Genomic DNA, 24410 nt, shown 5'->3' on the forward strand with positions numbered 1-24410 from the left:
GAATATTGTCCCTTATGAGGTCATAAGGATCAAGGTTACCTCCCCTTTCTCTGCTTTGCCCGCCCATGAGAATTAAGCCTCATGGCTTTCAAATGAGCAAAGTGGCATTTGGTCAAGGCCACACCTACACTCTCCACCTCCACCTTTTATGATATAAAACTAAGGAGTTTGTTTCTTGGTTTCAGTCTGTGGGTGCGTTGACAGAGAGCAGTCCAGCTGAGCAAGCTCAAGACCTCAATTTCAGCCATTAATGACTCGCTGTTTCTTCTGTAATTGTTTTGATGAGTTGTGGCTTTTTTTTTGCTACAAAAATTTTCACGTTGTTTAGTGAACATTTTGTGTGTGTTTTAACCTAATGCATTAAAAAAAACCTATTGTTGTGATTTTGTGTTTCATTGTCTTGCTGTGGGTTACAGAACAGATACACTAATGATTATGCCTCTCTTGCTGTTTCTTTGCTCCCTCTGACTTCTCTTCTCCTCCTTCTTCCTCCCTTCACCCCATCTCCTTGTATCTTCTACTACCTGATGATTAGAGGGGTTAATTGCCTGGCTCAATTGGATCTTCACGCTTTGGCTAATTACATTCTTGTCAACCAATATTTTTTCTTTTTCTTTTTCTTTTTCCTTCCCCTCCACTCCACATCAGGTGTTCCTTTCTTTTCCAAGGTAACCGCCTCAGTTAGCATGATTCACAGTTTTCTAAACCAGGCAGGTGCTAAAAGACACCCTTTAGTTTGTGCATTGGAACACATGCACTTTCACATTCTCTGATTCACAACACACAACTATTTCACAGACATATGCAACATAGAAAAATCCCTGCTTGGATATACTGAAGTGTGATGGATTTCCCGTTCATGCCAAACAATACCCATCAATAGCTGCACACAATGGGCCAAATTACTTTGAAACTATTTAGTTTTCTTTGCTTATCATAAAGTTACTTTAAAAGAGTGCATGCAGAAGCACTGTATTTTAGTTATACAGCAAAGGCCTTCTACCCAGATTATTTTCTCTCTTGAATACCTCAGAAGTACATTATTTAGCTAAGTGTATTGCTAGTCTGAAGATTGATTACGAAGACCTAAATGATTAGCTTTTATCCTAAGTTGAGGCTATGGCAGAGATGAGAGCAGAAACTTCACACAAGGCTTACACTTCCTGCTGCCTGTAGCAGATAATATTGCAGATTTATGGTGCATATTGTCTCCTTAATCTGGTTGTTTATATCCATCCTTCCTCCAACCCCCCTGCCGCTTTATCCCATCTCTGCCCTGGTCCCTGCTTACCGTTTGTCCAAAGGGTATTACCCCGAGTAGACAAAGAGATAGAGCAGCAATGTGTGACTATTTCTTAGTGTCAGTTTGCATATTTCAGAGTGAGTAAAAATATTAGTTCACACTGTGTGAGAATGCAAAAAATAGACATCAACCTGTGGTGTTTTGAATGCTCAATGTGTGTACTCATGTGTGATGACTAGCAGCCATCAGTGTGTGTGTTTGTGTTATACTGTGTGTACATTTCTTTCCATTCAGCTATCTATCATCTCACCTCATTCATCTTCAGCTGCAGTCATTTGGGTCCTAGTGGGAGTTGCAGACATATAGTGTATTCACATACCTTCTGTGGCCCACAGCCTCTGTCATAACCAATGTGAAAGACTATGTCTGCAAAATAGGTTTCCCCTGCTAAAGCAGGAGATGGATAAAGGCAAAAAGAATGCATAAGATTGATCTAGGTAATATGTATGTATACGGAGCTTTCCTGTGCTTTCAAAGGAAGTTGGTGGAGTATGGGAATGAGCTCTGAGTGATCTTGAATGACCAGAACTTGGAAGAAGTTAGATACAGCCACATTTATGCTGTGCTGATAACCTTGATTGTGTTTGGCGGCCACATTTTTTGTGTGAATTGAGTACTACATTTATGTACCGCATCGGAGCTGTAGGTAGTTAGGATATATGTAGGGCGTACATGCAGACACCAGAAAAAACAAGCATCCTGAGTCACGGATGTGGTTATGTTTGGGTAACAAAAATAGTTAAGGTTAGGGAAAATTATATCATAGTTTTGGTTAAATGCTAATAAAGGTTTCTCAACTCTGCACACTTTAATCCATTGCTGCAAGCAGCTTAACTAACCATGAAAAAAATGCGTAAAGCTACAGTTACCACAAGCGGATAAGATTGCATATCAATTTTGCAACCTGTTAAATATACATTCCCTCATGTTAATAGAAAATGAATTGAATGAAGTCAATTTTAATCAGAGTATTGATTGTTTGAACCCCCTCATATAAATGTAGTTTCTATTTCAGTAGACAGGGTTGCAGTTAAACACATTTTCATGCAGTATATCACTGGATGTGAAGCCCTGGTTCATGTGTATGGAAATCATTTGGGGGAATTTGTTGTAGGGGCATAGAAATGGTGGGGCAAAGTGTAATTCAACTGAATTATTCTTTCCAACTAGAAATAGCATTTCCTGCAGAAAAACGCCTGTGAATTCTGAAAAGCTAAATTGCTAAAGCTAAACTAGATTGCTGGCTTTAATGCGTAAGAAGGGAAAGCAGTGAGAATACCTGGATAAGTGGGAATGGTTTAAATTACTATACATTTTAAAATCAATGTAATGTATGGAACAAAAGTGGAATAATTTAATGTTTTCTGAAAACCTATTGCTACACTTAATTGCTAGCTTCAATGTGTAAGAAAATATGAAGTTGTAGGGAAATGTGCAAAAGTAGAAATGGTCTAAGTAATGTGAATGTCTTTAACAAGTTGAATAATACCATTAAGATGATTTTCCAAGGCTTGCTACTCTAGTGATGTCATCACCCACTAAGTCAAGCAATACTCACCCCATTATAAGCAAAGAAAAAGTTGAAAATTTCCCATCATGTTCTTAAAGAGCTGAATATTTTGATATTTTAATGATTTGTAGCTGGACATCAGAGGTGTCAAGTAATGAATTACAAATACCTTACTTAAGTAGAAATTTTGGGTATCTATACTTTACTGGAGTAATTCTTTCACAGCAGACTTTTTACTTCTACTACTTACAAACAATTATCTGTACTTTCTACTCCTTACATTTAAAAAATATTGCCTTGTTACTCTTATTTCAGTTTGGCTTTGCTTGTCATTGTTCAAAAAAACAAAAAATCTATCCACTTAAATCGCGCCCTCCGCACAGAGTAAATTTGATTGTGGTATTTGTACGCAATCCATCGCACGTGCACATGACACATATCACGTCACACTCCAGCAAGGAAATAGCAGACGTATGCAGCCTAGTACGAAGATGTCAGTGGCTTAAGTGAAATGTCCCAACCAAGCACCAGCGAGGAGATTGGTAGCCAGGAAGACCAGCCAACCTTTACATCCCTGGCCTTACCTGGAAGACTTTTTCAAAATGGTTGGATGCAAAAACAACTCCTTTCGAATGCAATGCAAGCTCTGCGCACACAAGTACCACGAGCTACTTGCTTCCAAAACTCGCCGTCTAATTTGAAAAAGAATATTGATATTATTTTTTTTGTCCCTTACGTTACTTTTACTATTATACTTTCAGTAGTTTTGTAACCAGTAATTTTACACTTTTACTGAAAGTAAAAAGCTTAAATTGATACTTCAACTTCTACAGAAGTCTATTTAAATCCTAGTATCTATACTTCGGCCTGAGTAATGAATGTGAATACTTTTGACACCTCTGTTGGATGTATGCAGAAGTTAGAGGCGACCAAAGAAAGAGAGATCTGATAACACTACTGTGAATACTGCTGAATCAGCATTTACACGATTAAACTAAACATTGTGTTGTTCAATCATTGTAGTAGCATATTTATTGCAGGGTTTGTGTTATCTTCTACTTTAAACTGGCTATAATCAATATTTCCATAGAAATTTATCAAATAAAATGTGAAAGGTAGTGATGAACCTAATTATCTCCAAACTCTGCAGCTCCGCTTGGCTTTACAGAGCTTTATAGCTCCAGAGTTTCTTTATTTCACTCTCACAGCTGTCATAGTGTTGTGTTCAGACAATTAGGGATGTGGTCTTTTGCTCTTTGTTGCTGCTTAGCTGTTATGTAAACGGAGGACAGTGAAGGTTTTGGCATAGTAAAGTGAAAAATGTTGTCTGTCAATTGGTAGAAAGCCCTTTTTCTCAAACAGGAAAAGATTGATAATTACTTTAGTTGTGTGCTTTTGTTTGTGTGTAAGTGAGAATGACATGTTTGCACACATTCATCATACCGGCTTTTCTGTGTAAATTGCTTTGTAAAAATGTGACTAGAAACTACTGGTGTTTGCTTTGATGTTACTTTAGCAGGAATGCTGTGAATCGCAGCTGTGACGCAGTCAGGTCTCTGCTTTCTGTCACAGTTTTTTTCATTCTTTTTTTGGACATGCTGGACTAAACATCCTCTCCTAAAAATAAACAGTCAGCACAGTAGTTCACTTTTAGACAGTTAAATTCATGGGGACTTCACACTGTATGCCTCAAACGTATTGTACACTTCCTCAGTCATGTTTATTTATCCTGACACATATGGTATGGCTGATACACGTGTTAACACTGTAGGTTTTGGAGAGTTTTTAATTCAGGAGAATTACATTATTCTGAGTCACATTATGCTGCGTCACAAGATGATATGGAGATGATTAGATCCTTTTATGCTGGAGGTGGTTACATTTTAATAAATGAAAATAATGAAATACAATAAATGCATAATAACTTATTCAGATAAAGAATTGCTGTGCAACATTTGGATCATTCTATTACTAAAAAGATGCATAATTATTAAAATATAAACCAAACACAGCAGTTACAGTTTTAAAATTGTATGAAGCTTGTCAAGAGCCTTTTATGTAGTTAAAGTGAGTTAAATTCAATTAAATTTACACTGCTCATTAAGCATTAAGCAAGTATATGCAATATATGCAAACACATTTTTACTTAAGGTTATAACACACTAGTCGATACTAGGACAGGTGGTAATTAATGTATTTGACAACAATAATAACCTCCAATTTTTTAAATAGTTTATAAATGGGTTTAAAACTGCACACATGAAGACATGTTGAGCTTAAAGGTTCATTCTTCACCCTAGATATAGTAGTTTGACAAAAAAAGAACCTTAAGCCACTTCTTGTATCTTAGAAAGAAATAAACACTTAAAATGTGCCTATACAGGCTTAACATTATAGCCTAACCAATACTGGATTTTAAAGGCAGATACTAACATCGCAATCTGGGAGTTAAAAAAAATCGAAATTATTCTTTTTAACATAAACACATAACACAATCAAACAGTCTTGTATGCCTATAAATGCTAAATAGTGGCGGTTAGTATGAAATGTCACCAAGAAGACGAGTAGTGGGACGGTACTGGTACCATAGGGAGTTCAGTCACTCTTGGCCAATACAAATTATTGCATGTGACAAATACTATGGTGCAGAATGAATCATGTATTTTCCCTATTTTTACCCACCATTGCAAATGGACACACAAACCATAGGACCAGTCTTATATACTATCAAATTGTCCTAACTTTTATTTTTTTTGCAATCCCAGATACAGGACAATACACGACTAACAGATTTTTTTTTAAAGCATTTAATGTTCAGTTAATTTTAAAGATTTAAACGGTTTGTGTGCATAGACGTTTAGGGGGGTCTACCATAGCACACTCTTCATTAGCAATGCCTCTCATCAAACTGGTGTCTAACTGAGACCTCATTTCCCAGTCCTACAATCTAAAGTAAATAAGTGGCCGGCGAGCTCAACAGCCCTCTCATCTCCACACTATTGTTTGTTTATGCTGAACATTGTGAAGCTTAATTGAGTCATAAAAGAAATGTTAATTTGAAAAGTGTGGTATTTGATGGAGATATTTGGTGTCTCTAGATGCCTTGAGGGATAGTTAGGTGTTGGTGGAATGCCTTTTTCTTCTCTACCACTCTAAACATCTAAAAATGTAAATGAAAAAAGGATCCGAAACCAGCTTTTTGTAACCAAGATACAATCAGAGACTTACACCTGCATATATTATCTTTAGTAAAACAGGAAAGTCATTTTTAGTTTTTGCAAAGTAAAAGCATTTAAGCAATGTGAAATGGTCTAGACTTTAATTCTGTGGCATGGCAATTTATCAGTTGTTGTTCATCAGTTGTCTTGCAAACTCATCACCAACCACTGAAGGAGGCACCATTTGTGTTTTCTTTTAGTACCAATTCCATAATGTTAAAATGAACTCATACACTATAGAGCTGCTACACGTCTTCCTTTTCTAAAAATTTGAATACTGTTGCTTGCTTTTCGGGTGCCGTTTATTGCTACCATTACATTTTGGGTAAAATACTAGTGGGGGGGAATCTCTTCCAAAGTGTTTTGCTGTCTTTTGCATCCTATCATGGCAGTATGTGAAATTGTCATTGCAAAGTTGCGTTATTTAATCTATTGATTTTTGGGAGAAAGGGAGGTTGGTCGGGTGGTGACCGGCTCAAACAACACAGGACTTTAACTCCGGGGATTGTGTCCTGCGTGTTGCAGTGGCCTTTATCTTTCCCTTGTGCCCAGCATTTAGCGTTTCATATCCCCGTTTGTTGATAGAACAGCCCAGCATCATGGCAGTTTATGAAATGGTCACGTTCGAAATTTGTTACATGTACATGTAATAAACGTGAATATTGTGACACAAATTAATAAATCAAAATTACGTGACCATTTAACAAACTGACGTGAGACAGGGTTGTCTTTTGCACCATGTTAACACACTGTAGGTATTTTCTGGACCCAAAGTAAATGTCACGAATTACATTTGTAGTTTTTGCACTTTGGGTACCTGCCTCTTGTATTTTTATTTCCTTACCCTAGTAAAGGATCACCCAGATTGACTGTACACACCCTCAGAGAATAGTTCTAAACCTTTCACTCACTAACCGAATAGCTAGGTACAAGATCAAGAAAAAGTACTCGACTCAAAGCGCAACATGTATTGTGGCAACATCGCACGGTTTTCTTGAGGGCAATATATTGATGGATATCTTCCTGTATCATTATTAAATGACGGTGGAATCTAAAGAAAATATACAGTTTACTCTCATGCATACCTGATTACAGTGTAGGAAAACAACTAATTAAATGTTTCTAAACTATACTTAAATACTATTTGGAGTAACTTGTACTTTACTGGCAATTATGTTATGTAAATTTGTGTGTTGTCCGCATAACTATGGTAACTTATTTTGTTGTTTTCCATAATCTGAGCCAGTGGAAGCATGTAGATGTTAAACAGAAGAGGCCCCAGAATGGAGCCTTGGGGAACTCCGCACGTCATATTTGTATCCTTGGATGTATAATTACCTATTGTCACAAAGTAGTCTCTATTCTGTAAGGAAGATTCAAACCAGTTTAGTACTGAGCCAGAAAGGCCAACCCAGTTTTCCAATTGGTCTAGTAATATGTCATGGTCGACCGTGTCAAATGCAGCACTGAGATCAAGTAATACTAAGACTGTAGTTTTGCCACTATCTGTGTTAAAGTGGATGTCATTAAAGACTTGGACAAGAGCTGTCTCAGTGCTGTGGTGTGGTCAGAAACCTGACTGAAAGGTATCAAAACAGTTTTTTAGTGACAAGAAATGGTTGTGGAAAAACCTATTTTTCAATGATTTTACTTAAAAACGGAAGGTTTGATATTGGCCTACAGTTGCTCATTAGTGATGTGTTTTCAGGGCCTGTGGAAAGATACATGAAAGAGGAGATGTGTTCCCAATCTGTAGAAGATCAGAAGCCAAACAATTCAAAACATTCTTGAAAACACCCGTTGGTAGAATATCAAGGCAACAGGAGGAGGTTTTCAAATGTTGTATAATGTCTTCCAGGATTTTATAGCTGATCGAATGAAATTCTGTCATATTGGAACTAGTTTTGCTTGAACACTGTGACAACACATATCCAGTACTAAAAAAAATATAATCAACAAAGAAATGATGGAAGTACAAGAATGATGGAGTGAAAACTGAAACTTCACAGGAGCTGTTTTGTTTGATGACAATGATTGAATGATTGAACTACTCTATTAATTATTAATATATTATTTTGTAGAAAAGTGAATATTGAAACTTTATTGACAAAAATCTGTATGTTCTACCCTCAATATTAACAGTCTATGGTTCTACTTTGGTTACATTTTCCTATTCTCTACGGAGCTGGCAGTTTTGTTGAGAGCTCATAATGTGGTACTTTCCTGCATGTAGAGTACAGTGGGTGAATGTTTAGCTGTGTACATAATACCCAAGGACACATACACAACAAAGTCTTAATTCAAGAGGTATTTTTTTAAATTTTTATTTAATGCATTTTGTACAAAACCTCATCATACATTTGGTGTGATTCATAATTTACCAGTACCATTTATAAGATGTTCAAATGTTGAATGCCCATATGTGAGGCACTTCAGCTGGACTGAATAATGGTTCATTGGGAATAAATGCTGCGGTTGCAAGGTCTTTGCTGTGTTGTGCAATGTGGCCCATTGCCAAAGAAAGTGCACTCTGATGTCCTTGTTTGTCCAGGGGTTGAAGGACAGGGATGACCTCTCTCACCACAGCTTGTATTGATCCGTGTGTGTGTGTGTGTGTGTGTGTGTGTGTGTGTGTGTGTGTGTGTGTGAGTGCGCGGACGTGCGCGTGGCGTTTGAAAGACCAGGAAAGGACCGAAAACCGCTGCGTTATCATGTCGCCTTCTTCTCTCTTAATATATCACAATCTCTTCCTCTTTGTGTTTTAGAATTAACCAGCATTATCTCCACATGAGCATGCATATCTGTTCCCCTAATGGCACCATCAAGGTAATTCAGCTTAAAAGGATATGCCATACTGTTTCTGTGTTGATCTCATCATTAGAGTAACTCAGATGTAGCCATAGTTGGCTATCACTATGTCTGGATTTTAACCTCTGAATGATTGTTATAATGTTCCTGGCTGAGAGACAAACAGAATTGTATTAAACCTCTTTTAATTCATTAAATTGGCTGACTGACCTGTGTATGTGTGTGTGTGTGTGTGTGTGTGTGTGTGTGTGTGTGTGTGTGTGTGTGTGTGTGCGTGTGTGTGCGTGTGCGTGTGTGTGTTGTCCATCTACAAGTCACAGATACCATTGTTTTTTGCTTCAGGGATGGGATTATCTTCACAGTAGGTACAGTATAAGGTTATATCAACTCAACCCAACCCGCCTCTGTATCTATCAGTAACCTTCACTGTTCTCCATCTACTCTTCTCAGGGCATGAGATAATACACATAAATCACCCATGACAGGACAGTCAAAGTTGATGGTGATGGTACATTTTTACAAATGTTCCCAAGCTGGAACCTCCCTAAAGTCCCACTAAACGTTGAACCTTTTTACATTGTCCTAGGCTCATATATTCCTCTGCCGTGCTTATGTATGTATGTCCTGTTAAAAATGGAATGCATTCATTGTGTTGATTTCAAATGTCCAAATAAAAAAGCTTTCTTATGAGTATACACATACTATTTCAAATCAGCCTATTTCAGAATGTGCTCTGAGAAATTTGCCATTGACCCTGCCCTTCAATAGTATCACAGACTGGCTAGACATATTTATATTATTTGGAGTTCATTAAATACACCAAATTTGTCAACTTGGAGTTGGGATGTAGCATGGGGAACCAGATTAATCTGGCCAACGGAGATGCATATGTGTGACGTGAACGTGTCTCAAATTGGATTTTATGATTTGCGACACTTGACATGATAATTGTAGTTTCCCTGAAGAGCATTTCTTTAAACATAATATTTAAAATTGATCTAGTAATGTACCTTTTATTGTTTATTATACATGTGGTTTAATACCATTTAATCTTGTTTGTAATATACAATTTACAAAAGGTATTTACATCCTGCGAACGAGGGAAGTGAAGGCTGTTATTAGGGTGTTGCAAAGAATGAGGAGGGGACTGAGGGAGAAGAAGCGAGAAAAAGTGAGGGGAATACTGAAGAATATTTGTTAGATGAAGTGGGAATACATCTTATTCAGATGTTTTTTTTATTATGAAATACAATAATCCTTCTTTTAGGGAAAAAGAAAGATACAAAGGATTCATTAATGACAGAAAAAGGCCTTTTCAAGGCAAAAATTAGTTGGCAAGAGCAGAATATCACCCTTAATGCTTTTGAGTCCCTCTGTCAAGCCAGCAACTCCTTCCTCAAGCACACTGAGAAGCTCAATTGAAACACTGAAATGCTTAACCACAATGAAACCCTCGTACAACAATAATGCCCTCCACAGAGACACTTTTGCAACAGATCAGTGACCTCCACCACATAATGGCTTGGGCATACAATTTATAGATTACAATATAATCAAATGTCTGTTAAAATGGTGGACAAAGTCCTCCTGGAAGAGAAAAATATTTTAGCCCAGGAATTTAGCATGAAACTAAAGGCCTTGGAGGAAAAAGAGACACAGCTCCAGGTCATGGACAGCCTGGGAAAATAGCAGGTCGTGAGTTTTAATGATTTTGCCTGCAAGTATAAGGTTTAGGTGGCGCTTGCTGCCCCATGTGAAATGATATACAACGCTGGAGAGCAATAAAGGACAAAGGGTTTCCTTAAAGGAATACTTCCCCGTTTGTTAAAAAAGGGCTTACCACGGTCTCCCCTAGCAGTCTGTAGATAGGTGGGCCAACGCATTTTTTGTCTCAGTGCATGCATTGTTTTAGTACGTTGCAACACTGGCAGGGCTGCCGCTAGTTAGCTTAGTATGGAATCCTATGTTGCCAGTTAGCATGTTGTGAGTAAAGAAGCACTGCTATGCAGAGATATCACTTACATGCAAGCATTTGTATCAGCGAACGTCCTGTCTTCTGTGACAAACCATTGTCTGTCTGCATGTGATAGTTTTGTTTATATTGTGCTCTGCTTTATTTACTGCCAAGTCTTCACGTGTAATTGAGTTTTTTAATTGCTCTCAAAGTCATCTTCACTTTCCGCAGTCAGAGGGAATTTTTTTCCCACCCTTCAGTTGCAGTAGATTGGTTGTTGTTCTTGTGATAGTTGTTGTTGAAAGGTTTGAGTTTGCTGTGCTGACATGTGCTTGTCAGGTTGGAGAAAATCCATATACAGTATATATATTTGATTCATTAACTTAGCAGTAGCATTTGACAATGACAACACCTGCTGCTGGCATCAAGTGTGGTGCAAGCTAATCCATGCTGGAAAGATTCCTAAACATCTGATGGTGAAACCAGAGTGTTCCTGGGTTGATCACTATTCTTAGCAGAAGTTACATCTAAATATATAATTTGTTTTATTAGTGATAAATTATGCTTTTTAAACAATTAGTTCTGGGTTTGCCAAGTATGAATATTCTGTTTTTGGCGACACCTTACTTTCTATTGGTGTCATTACACACATTTGACTTTGGGTCGCTGCCAGATATTTCAACAGTTGTTTTTTTAAACTTTTGGTCACTGAGCATCATTAATTCAGCAGCTGGGGGTTAAGTGGTTTGCACAAGTGCACCCTGGTGTCAGTTTGGATTTGAGGAACCCCTTTTCAACTCTGTGACTCAATTTATCAGGATTTTAAGTAGTGAAATGTACACTGTGTGTGTGTGTGTGTGTGTGTGTGTGTGTGTGTGTGTGTGTGTGGTTGTGTTTTTGTGGTTGGCAGAGGCAGACAGACAGAATGTTTTTTTAAATCTCTAGCCTGCACTGCATGGCTCATCTACATAGGAATTCAAATCTTGTTTTACTTTATTAGATTGTTTTGAATTTCTGGCATTTAATGACCTTGTTACAAAGTGGGGAACACTAAATGAAGCGATAAAACATGACCAAACAAAACTGACAAATGCAGTTGCATAAGAGGCCCAGTTAAAACAGAAAACATTCGGAAGCCAGCAGTCCTGGCCTCAATCCCATTGAACACTTTTGGGATCAGCTTGGGTGTGCTGTCTGTGCCAGAGTTACCAACACAACCATGTTGGCTGACTTGCAACAAATGCTGGTTAAATAATGGGATGCCATCCCACAGCAGTGAGTGACCAGGCTGGTGACCACCATAAGGAGGAGGTGCCAGGGTGTGTATGGTTCTTCCACACACTACTGAGGCTCCTGTTTATAAAATAAATAAATTGTTAAATTGACAATATGTCTTGTTTCTTCAAACTTCAATCATCCAATCCACCAAACACCAAATGAGTCAATGGCAGAATAAGCTATTTGGCATTGGCAGAGAAGATTTGGCCCATTTTTCATGGGCGCAACCCACGTACTCAATTCTGCTACTCATCTCACAAATGCCTGTTCCTTACAAGTGGGGCAGCATTTGAAAGGGAACTAAACAGGCTTTCCAACGGTATAAGATTTATTGCCAAAAATCATTGTTACCACAGAGAAATAATCTAGCAAACACAAATTTCCTAAGTTCACTTTATTTCACCCGAAAAATACTTTTTACTTTTGCCTTTTTACATTTTACTTTGTCTTTAAGTCTAATATGGTTCACAACTCTGAACAATCAGCCACAACTTGGATTTGTCAGTGATTTGATAAGGTAGACAGCACCATTTAGTGGAAAAGAAATATTTGTGTCAAAATGTAATGGCCATAAAACATTTACTGTTTCAAACTTGGTACTCAGTGTCATTTTAAGTCAACAAACACGCAATCTGACAAGTTTACTTAGTGAGACTCATATCCACATACAATTTTTCTCTGCCTCTGTCTCTTATAGACCTGCGCTGGCCAGGGGATGCATTTTTTAATCTCTCTGGTTATGTAACTTGTTAAGGATTATGTTTACAGGGCTGGCACATGTCATGGGACAGAGCTTGTTTGACAGGACAGCTCTTATTGGAGGTATGGTCACTGGAGAGACATCAAGGAGAAGATTTGTATGTGAGATTACAGACACAGTGGTGTTTTTTTGTGTTATGGTGTTTGGTTTTTAATTCTTGTGTTTCATAGCTCTCAGAAACACAGCAGTGTATTCAGAGTGGACATTGTACTACACACACATATAGTAGCAGGAAAAATGTGTCATAATGTAGATAAATTGAATACACTGAAGAAAGACATACAATATGTTTCATAACTGTATATGTTTATCACTCCCCTGTGTTAAATGTTGGAGTGACAGGAGATTTAGCTTGGTGAGGTCAATTAGTGCAGTTGGGCTGTTTTGTGTCAGGCCACTGAACCTTGATTACACACCAAGGTTTCTGTAATTGCAAATATCTATCTTTTGCATTTTAACAAACTTGAGTTGCTGTGAGGTTGCGTGTTGAATGTTGTGCTGCTTCACTCTGCTGGCTTCGCTAATCAAGTAGCAGAGAGAATAATAGGCATATTATCTGTGTGCTGCAGTACCATTTCCAGCTATTTTATGCAAATTTGAACTACATGTTGCTGATTTTAGATAATGTACTCCCTGAACTTCCTACGAACAAAGGTTTCAGCCTTTTATGATTATTTTTTTATACAGATAAAGTCCAGTTTGATGTTATGTTTAGCACGCCCAAAGACCAATGTTTTTTTTAAATTTCTTACACTGATACTACACATTTGGTATACTTTAAATAACTGCTGACTAATTTCTAAATTATACCACAAGTTCTTAGTTGATTTCTAACCTTGCAGGCAACCAAAGGTTTGACTGCAGAGACTTAACACTTGTTTGAGATACATGATTATTGATAATCATTATTTAATAATGTATTTATGTCAAAGCTATCATTGTGTACCTGTAAGCATGGCAAGCACTTGTGTCTCTGGCAGCACAAGCTCTCTGTGATTGTGATGCAAAACAATACTTTTGTAACTGTAGATTTCAAAAACACTGTGCTGTGTTGCTCAAAAGCCATTAAAACAAAGGCAGATAATAGTACAGTCATTAGTGAGTCCATTAAATCCTTGATTATGCAATCCTGCAGTAATGTCTTCGTTCCAATGCACTCGCGATTTTTACTAGACGTTTTTTTGCTTCAATTTGACCTCCTCTCCTCTCTACACATTTTACCAACTTTAGCTAATTAATGGTGCGAGTCACCATCTTAAATGCCAATGTCTGCTTTTTCCCGTTTCATGCGTGTTTGGTGTTTATTATGGTTATTATGGTGTATTATTCACAGTTCTCTTGACCCTAATCCCCTTCCTACGATTTGCGTGCAATGATTGTTCCTTCATTTAGAAAAAAACAACGATAAACATCTGGTAATATTAATTAGCAATATACAACATAATTCCTTTGAGTCAGAGATAATAAAGTATATGTAACTTTTTTTAACTGCAACCCTTTAACCCATATCCACGTGCATTGACTGAACCACCTGCATGTGTCCGAATTCTAGGGGTTGGAACACCATGAACATACTGGTAAATTGACAGAGTCCGCTGACACTGTTTTAAATTACCCGCAAGTAACGTGTATTCCTTATACACCAGGTAATTGTTAAATATCCCGCCTTTGAGTATTTTCCAACCAGATGGAACATTTCCTTCAGTTATGCCAGCACTGTATAACCTCCATATGATTGTTCACCACTCATACCTTCCTCTGGCCGCTGGCCATGCTCTTATATGCTCCGGTAGGTGTTACCTACTGTAATTCTGTCACATACTAACACCCACACATACCGTAGAACACACATACAGTACACACTCACACACATACAGGTACACACAGCACGATGTTTCTGTGACGCACTGCTGGCTCTTGTGGTTCTGTAATGCGGCTTGTGTCCAGAATGAATGCTCTCCGTTAAGCTGCTGGCTTTGTTTTATTTCACTGCAGAACAAATAACTTCCAAGAAGTCACAAATTGCTTACTGGGATTAAAGAAAATGTAGTTTATATTTAGAAAGGCTTTTGATTCTTGAAGACACATCACAAATACATGTGCACTTGCTCATTAACATAACCACTCATGCACCCTTATCCACCACATTCATATTATATTTGTCGCCCTCTCAAAAGTGCTCTCCCTCTAGGGTCATTCTGTGTGACAGATATGGCGCCATACTCTCTACTAAAAAAACAAAGTTTTTAAGTTGGTGTGGGAATTTGAATTTTAAAAATTGTTTAAAAACAGTTTTTGGTATTTTTCAACACATTCTCTACACTTTCTGACCCGCCAACTCAATGGATGAGGGTGCCATTAAACAGTGCCATTAATGTCGAAACAGGATGATTGGTTCAGACATAGCCCAGCAAAGAATTAATTGAAAATGTAAACGAATGGGATAAGTTATAGGAAAACGGCTTGATTTTAAGGGAAGGCGGAAGTGCAAGATTGTACCTTTAGAACTGGAAGTAGAAAATGGTTTAGCTAATTTTGCTAGTAAATCTGATTGTCTATTGTTGGATTGTTTTTTCTCCAGCAGACTTCCTTGTAGCAGTGTGGTTGTGTTCCCAGATCTCAACATTACTCTGGAGAATACAATGTTATCACAACTAATTGCCACATAAATAAAACCCAAGGAACTGAATTTTACATTCAGTGTTTGAGCAATCAAAACATTTATGTCATTTTTTTTGGCTGAGGACAGTCTCTACTTTTATGATCTGCTTAAAGCTTTTCTAGACATCAGAGATTGCACTTTAAATTAAGATTCTTGAGCTGCAATATGAATTGATGGTGCTTTATTTCAGAGTTAAGCTGGATGATAAAAGCCCACATGACAGATGAATGTGCAACCTTTTAAAATGATGACTTGGCTGCTGGTAAATCAAACACCAACCCTTTGGTGTTGCCAAATGGTCCATCTCTTCTCATTGAGTCACTAGGCGCAGGCTGGATCTGCTGAATCAGTTTTTTTTTTAAGCGGCTCATATAAGTCAACATTGATTTGACCGTGGACAAAAATGATTGTTCTGTTCCCAATGCTCTGTAATATTATTCTTTATATTTTGTTAAAGTGGGTCATATTGTTAATATAGTGAATATGCATAAAATTCACATTTCACTTTGACTCACTAAATGCTGTGCTTACATACATGTACAATATAGGACAATGTAAAGTCACAGCAATCTTTTACACTTTGGGCTCCAAATGACAGCAAGTGGTTAAAGAGTGTTTGAACACCATAGCCAGAAATATTGCAGTACAATGTAAGCAAACTCCACCGAGTCTGCTTATATTTACTAACCTACCTGTCAGTCAAAAGAGTTCTACCCAGGGGGTTAAACCAGACACCTAAAGTTCATTTGAAAGGAGGGGGAGGGAGTAGAAAATATAGAATTTGAAGCATCTGAACCAACCGTCTTTCCCTTTCACAATCCCCTTTAGATAAGACTGCCTATTATACACAAACGTCCTTATGGAGCAGCTTTGAACTAAAATGTAAACGCTGCACAGCTGCATTAATGGTAATTACAAAGCATTATAGCATTACATGGCTTAGGTCAAGTGGTTACTTGTGTAATACCGGCATGTTGTCTCTGTTTTATTTACATGCTGCACGTTTTATGCAATATATCGGCACATTATTTCAGTAATATGTACTGGTACATTGATTATTTGTCTCTGCACACTAAAAATAATTAATTGCATAAAAAATAAAGAATCAAGACAATGCTAAGATAACTTTACTCAGTACCAAAGAATAGAAAACCACCCAAACAATGTTGGGTGGTTGGTTGTGTTAGTCTTTATATTACTGCTGGGTTATTCACCTAGTGTACTCTAGCTCTTTTTACAATTAAATGCAAATGCTACTTACAGTATTGTCAATTATAACTTCTTTCCAGATTTGAATGCTCATTGTTTTGTACAACTAACAGATTTGTGACAGTTTATATGAGCAGTGTTTCAAACAGTGGGTCAAAATAACCTGTGGGTAGAGTTAACACGTTGTGTCGGTGCTATACAGTATCTGTCAAGTTTTGAGTGACTTGTGTATTACATCATTGCTGATTGTGTTCATCTTCAGTGATAACAGAAGAAAGCCTCAAAATAGCTCATGGGTTTCTGTTTGGTGTCTTGCATTAAAGGTGGATACTGAACAAAGAATGGACAGTAAATCTATTATAGTGTCTAATCACTGATGTATAGTCTTCCTCTTTGGATTTTAATCTTTTTTTTTGTTCTTATGGTGTTATTTAAGTTTTTTTTAGTTTTTTTTACTTCATGGTGTGGATTTGATTGGCAGACGCTGACATAAGTGGGCTGCATTCAGCCAACCACTGATCTCTTTTAAGGTTTCTTCTGTCCCCCACCATTGTTGTCACATCTGTCATTTACAACCTCCCACGGTTAAGGCTTTGTTTAGAACAGATACTTTTTGAAGGAGTTACCAATACTGTTGTGTGCAGCTGGCTTGCACTGTAACAGTATTTGTAATTTTAATAAGAGCCATCAACAGCAGCAGGAACATTTAGCCAAAGCCTGCTGTTGTTGTTCCCACCCAAAACTGAGTGGCCACCAATGCTCAGTGTGGGTGTCACATTAGCATTTGTATTTACATACCATTCAGGAATTTAGTTCACGCTCCACAGCAACACTCAATATGAGAGGAGGGAGGATATTTTAACAGGACACACTTGCTCTGTAATAGACATGTTCCTGAATCTGAAGACAATAATTGGCATTGTAAAATACTAACATATTGATAAAGAACATCTCTTTGAGCTTGCTTTTCTGTAAAAAGTCCCCCCCCACATAAATATTATTCTTCACAATACTGCTGAATTATTTGTATTCTTTTCAAGCTGCATTCTTATCATTTTTTAATTTAATTTGAAAGAGTGACATCTGTGAAATCCTCTATTCTTTCCATAATGCCATCTACTTAGGTAGAAACAGGTTCCGTTTAAATTGGGGTTGAAACGATCAATTATTTTCATTATTATTATTATTATTATTATTATTAATCATTTGCTCTTTCATGTCAGATTAATCATCAGAGTTTCCCTGAGGCCAAGCTGACATCATAGAAATGTCCCGTTACTTTTCTCCAACAGTTGAAACCTCCAAAGTGACTCAGTTTACGATCACGAGACAAAATCAAGCAGCAACTTACCCCACCTGAGAAGCCGGAACCAGATACTGTTTGACTTTATCTTCTCAACTCGAATTCAAATTTAAATTTTTAAAATCTCTAGTAGTCTAGTATTTTATTGTTGAACCTCTTCTCATCTACAGTCGTATATCACAGTGGAGGCTGCAGAACATGTGTAACCACGGCTTAACTAAGTCATCATGTTATTACAGGCCTTGTTCCGCTTATCAGCCCCAAAACCTGTGTGTGTTCCCTGAAAGCACGCTAATCTCCCCGGGTGATTACATTGACCAGAGGCCATTGATTACACAGCGTCTAGGCTGGAATGTCATTGGAACACAGGCGGTGACCAATTTTTGCATCCTGGTAGCGCTCTCTGCTCAACCAACACCATTTTTCCCCTTACTTGCTTTTTGCTGTGTGGAAAATAGGTTCTGACTGTTGTTGTGGCTTAGCAGAAATGGAACTGCTGTTATTATGAGTTAGGTCAGAAGGGGATGCATGTAATTTTTTTTAAAGGTTTGTCCCTGTGGTTGTGGAGAATATGTTTTTTGTTTGAATGATGAAGCAATTGTTAGAGGAAGGAAAAAGCTGTTGCTATGTTACCCTCTGCTGTTTAATTTATCTTTTTTTCATCTTCACTTTTGGCTGTCACAAGAAGCTGTGAAGCCCCCCCAGTATACTGTTGGGTGGCTCCAGTTTGAAACCAATCCTTTCTTTTTTCGTTTCCATTCTTCTCTCTGAGCAGGTCAGTTAAGGCCAAAGAACTGGACGCAATGAGAATAGAGGAAGAAGATGCTTTCTTTGCACTCTGCTCAGCCTCTCTGAGGGAAAACAAATAAATCTCTCATCTTCAGATACAGAGGCAGACAGCTGAAGGCTCATGTCTTTGCCCTGATCTGTCACTGGCCTGCTTCATCTAGTGGCCGCTGGAATTTGACAATTTTTTGGGGGGGAAATAATATGAAACAATATTAGGGATTTTATGAGTTAAGTTTAGGGCTGTCAATTGCTAAAATATCTTATTGTGATGCATGATTGTCCATAGTTAATTCCCTATTAATTGCAAATTAATCACACATTGTTTATTTCTTCTAAATGTACTTTAATGCTCCTATCAACATAGGAGGAGACACATACACAAAACAAGGTCCTGTATGCTAAAAAAAATATGCTCAAAGCCCAATATGGCAAACTTAAGCCCATCAAGCAACAACAGATGGACATATTGACCTGAATGTAGCAGTACTTGGTAATACTAACACAATGTAGTGTCCCACTTTACACGGATGGACCTTGTGCATTACAGCAACAGACATATTGTGCAAGTACAAACGTGCATTGGTCAGCTGAATACATCAATGTAATTATGTTTAACCTCATGTGGGAAGGCTCGCAAAAAACATCCCCTTCTTCATAGTTGGATCAAAACAGGGTGATACAAAAAATAAATTGAAACAAACTAAAAATAAAGTGAGAGAAACTGTGATGGCTCGGTGAAGGCATATGCTTGAATGGGGGTTGCCGGCCGCTGAAATTATGTTGCGCGCACTATCAGTGGTCAGTGTGCTTACTTTATGTTTAATGTCACAGAGTCTGGCTTTTTGCCAAAAGTGCTTGATGCACGCGTGGCAAAATTCCTTCCCCTGACTTCATAACAGTCAAAGTATGTGAGCAAAGTTCTCACTGTGGGTCAAAATAATGTTTTATGACCGAGAGATAAATCACATGAGTGAGTGCAGCGGTGCTGCATAATTTGCTGATTTCCCCAAAAAAACGCGGCACATGCCCAAATTACAGAACGCGTGTTTGTTAGTCGCGCGTCAAAAAATTGTGCCGTTGAAAGGAATTTGCGTTTTTATATTGTTAATTTTTGCGTTCATTTTGACAGCCCTGTAAGTTGATTGGGGCATGTTCAAGGGCTTCTGCATGTTTGTAGCCGATGATTAGTGTTTCCTTTACTATAATAACATTGAAATTGATATTGAAAGTCTATTTGCAATTCTGTTTAAAAGTCCTGAAGTTATATGACTTGGAATAGGAAGCAAACAAGAGTGTGTATTCTGCTTTATATTCTGCTGAAAGCAAAAGACTACTTCTCCAATCATAAATGCCTTATCCCTACCTAAACAGCAATGTTGCTCTGACCTCTGCAGTTTAAACAGCTCTGAGAAAATTTTCCTTATCCACTTCTTAGCTGGCACACTGTTAGACTACTTAAAGTTCACATGTAAAGCCAAGGGTCTGTGACGACATATTGAACATGGCACTGCACCTTAATTTCTCCCAGCATGACAGATGCCAGAATTGTTTAGGTGGATTTCAACACCATGATAACAGAGCTCCTACAAGTCAAGCTTTACCAGCTGACCCTGCCTGTCAGTGAAATATTGAGTTGTCCAACAGGAGATATCACATAATAAGTTTGAGAAGCACACATAAACGACACTGACCTCCAGCAATGGACTTGGTCTGCTGTGGGGTGTTTCCTCCTGCAACTCTCTTAAAAGCTCTCTTTGAAACTACACAAATTTGCAGATGACGCTGTGTTGTTCAGACTGAAACAAGACAGCATTTTGAGCTGTGCGTATTCTGGTACAGCCATGACAAGTTTATTTATATAACCTAAAATCATGACTTTGTCTTAGAGGGTTTTAGAATCTATACAAAACACATGACCGTCTTTAGCTTTAGACTCCTTGTTTATGAATTAGTGTGCTGTGATGATTGCATATTTCAGTAGAGGATCCACTGCCTTCATGCTTAACCTTTAGTTGATACTTCACCCAAAATCTTTGTCGTAATCGCATATCAAACATTTATTTTATTTTAGCATTTTTAATGAAAACAGCAGCTTTGTATTTTAATCTTTCAGAGAGAATGGTGACCTCAATATTTTTTTTGCTCTCCTTTTGTATGCTCAGTGTGTTTCAAACATTCATATTTTGTTTTTCTCTCCCCTTCTGGCATTGAAAGTAATTACACAAACAGTGTTGATGTGCTCCAGGAAAGAAGTGAGATTCATAATAACGCCATGTAGCTGTGAACTAGGAGTTTACCCTGAGATGTGAAACAGAACCGCTGATTTGAGAGTAGTTTAGGCGCCTGCACCACCACAATAAAAAGGCAGCATGAATGGAGCAATGACACTAAGATTCAGCATGGTAACAACCACATACAAACTGGTTGGCGGAGATACTCATGTCACATACAGCAAGTTTGAACATATATTTTGTTAAAAAAGCAACACAGCGGCTGCTGCGAAAGAGAGAGCATTTGCGTGGGAGAAAGTTGCTTGAAAGTATTGACTATTGAAAAAAGTTCCAATATAGTGTGTTCATTTCATATTTAATCATAAGTATAATATTACTGGTGAAAGGGTATTGAACCTATAATCTATTTCATTTGGGTGCAATCCTGCGGGTGTAAAAGTACTAGGCCTAGTAATCCCATTCTGAGGTTGCACCACCATCATTAACAGAATTAAAATTCATAATCTTTTATTTCAAAGGGTTTACATAGATAGATAGATAGATAGATATTTATTGATCCCAAAAAATGGGAAATTACAGTGTTACAGCAGCACACAAAATATACATACACACAATACACATGAAATAATAATAATAATAATAAGAAAAAAATATAAGAATATAAGAACAAATATTTAAATATATACAAGATGGGAAAAACCAAATGTGCAACTGTTTAAGTATGTTAAAATGTAAATGATACATCATCTACCTGCTATACTGTGGAACTCCTTATTAATGGCTCTTACTAATTTTTGTCCAGGAAACACTACAAAAATGTTTAAAAAACATTTTTGAGCAAGTCACATTCTTCTGACGGCACTATGCTACACAGTGGCTTTACTAATATGCTCCGCATCACCAATGTTGTAAAGAAAACTGCCGTTTGCAAAAGAACGTAATGAGACATGAAGAATCTGTTGGATGTAAGAGCATGTTCACGATGGTGTTACATTCCGGAGAATGGTGGACAGTGGAGTTACTAAACATTTTAATTCCAAACCAAAAATATACAAACCAAATGGAGATCTGGAAAAAGCAGGTGAAAAAAAGAAAAGGAGGTCCAAATAAAACTAAAATTAACTGCAACCAGGAACATCAAGACCAAAACAGGGAAGACTAACAAACACACCATCCAAAATGAAAATAGTAAAATGATCGGACACGAGACAAGGGGAGCGCAAAGACTAAATATACAAGGTAATGAGCAAACAAAGGAGAGGTGACACTAGGGTTAGGGAACGGGTGAAACACATTAGACAATCACAAGAGCGGGAAAACTAACAGACAGGAAGTAAAACAAGACAAGACAAAACAGAAAACCAAACTACTAAAATAAAACAGGAAACAGAAACATACATAACCGTAAAAGATGGGTGACGTTTGTGATATTAGGACGGATAAGGTTATGTAACTGATAGACTGGGAAGAAAAACAATTTTCTTTACAATTTTTATTTATGCATATAACAAACTGCTCTTAAATGCGCCTGATACAGACTGACTAAATGAATGGACGTCACCAGGTTAGGTTCACAGGCTCAGTTACCATAGTAACTGACTCTGAAGTTAAGTTACCCCTCTTTCTGAAACGGGCTGGAGTTACCTCTCTCTCAGGTTTAAAGGTGCTGTAGGTAGGGTTGCAGAGACCCAGACAATGTGAACATCAACAACTTCTCAGTCCCTTCCCCTTTTCTGCTAAAGCCCAAAATGGTCTCCTAAGCCCCTCCCCCAACAAGAAAAAGAATGTGTGCATGAGCAGTGATTGACACGCATTAGACACCACCCCCCCAGGCCCTGATTGGTGCATCTGAACATGCTTCACATAGTAATACTTGAACATAGGATCAGATTCAGCAGATATGACAGAAAGTTAGATTTTTAAGTCTTACCTACTGCACCTTTTAATAACTTCCTTTCTGAAACAGAAAAAAACAGTTTTCCTCATCTCAGGGTTAACAAAGTCAGTTTTTACTAAACCTGCTTTCTGAAACAGACCCTTGCTCATGTAACAGTGTTGCTGTGGAAAATATTCGTTATGGGCACAAATAAGCTGGATTGGCATACTTCCCGTGTGCCAGCACAGGTATGACGCCACAGCCACCAGACACCACAACTCTGGTACAACTGATGGTGATTAGTTTAACACAGGCTTGAATGTAACAGACCTTCATTTATATGTAAAAGTTCTGCACTCTGGTGTTAAGCTCAGCTCATAACATGTGTGCTGTATGCATGTTGGAAGTCACATACAGAAGCAGCTCAGTCCAGTGCCCTCACCATATTTGTCTCCACTGTCATCTGGATCTCACATATATGTATTAGTAGGGGTGTGACGAGACGCTTACTCCACGAGACGAAACACATCACGAGATTGGGTTCACGAGAACGAGACGAGACGAGATTTTTTAAAAAAAATTTAAGAAATCCTCGATGAAATATATGAATGGAAAATAGTTTTTTTATTCAACTGAAAAATCACAAAATGTCACAAAGTGTGTGGAGGAGTTGCCGAAATCCGACATTTTCCACCACAGAAAATGGCCTCATATCAGCTGCAATGAAAACGCCTATGTCCCTCGTTATTGCCGTGGCTCTTGCACTTACCGGTGGCAGAGATGCAAAGGCTTTTAGAGTTGTTTGCCCTTTTAATGTTTTCGTCGTGGGTGCAGTAGTTAGTAGAGAGCTGTGGTGGTGCTGTAAGTGTTTTTGCATAGTGCTCGTGTTAGCCGTGGTATACGGCATTTTTTTCTTACAATGTTTACATATTGTGTTCATCTTGTCTGTCACTCTTTCGCCGTTTATCATTTCCGCAGGAAAACCAAAATGTTGCCACACAAATGATTTAAAAGTGGCAGGGGGATCTTCAATAGTAATTTCACGCTCCATCACGCTGACATCACATCGCCTCACGAGACAACTTTTCACCTCGACGAGAAATCTCGTCAAGTTTTACTCTCGCGAGATCTCGGAAAACAAGATCTCGTCACACCCTTATGTATCAGCAATATTCAGTTTGAGCAAAATGTTTTTCAAGGCAATATTCTCCATATACACTTAATAACCTCTGTTTATATATTACACACACCAGTGCAAGTATTTACATTTATTATTATTAATATTATTATTATTAGTAGTAGTATTAGCATTTACAATTTTACAATCCATGGGATCCATGTGATTCAACTTGTATGGCTTTGTAACACAATTGGTTTACAGAAAGTAGATTCCCTTTAAGCTGCTGACAGCTATTTTAAGAATTATAAGTAAGTGAATGGATGAAGGGTAAGCTCAACTCTAGAATCACAGCATATGTCATTTGGTTGGCACTAAAGATGGTTATTAAG

At 37.8% G+C, this 24410-nt stretch overlaps 1 protein-coding gene and 1 long non-coding RNA gene across 5 annotated transcripts in view; both read left to right on the forward strand.

Moving 5' to 3' along the window:
- pde1cb (phosphodiesterase 1C, calmodulin-dependent b) overlaps positions 1-24410 on the forward strand; it is a 96526-nt gene that overhangs the window by 44211 nt on the left and 27905 nt on the right. The window lies entirely within an intron of this gene.
- LOC117954799 lies at positions 11942-24092 on the forward strand. The gene is made up of 3 exons (XR_004658894.1): positions 11942-12458; positions 12865-12867; positions 24079-24092. It is a non-coding gene; the product is annotated as an uncharacterized LOC117954799 (long non-coding RNA).

The sequence above is a fragment of the Etheostoma cragini genome, chromosome 12, assembly GCF_013103735.1.
Source record: "Etheostoma cragini isolate CJK2018 chromosome 12, CSU_Ecrag_1.0, whole genome shotgun sequence".
NCBI lineage: Eukaryota > Metazoa > Chordata > Actinopteri > Perciformes > Percidae > Etheostoma > Etheostoma cragini.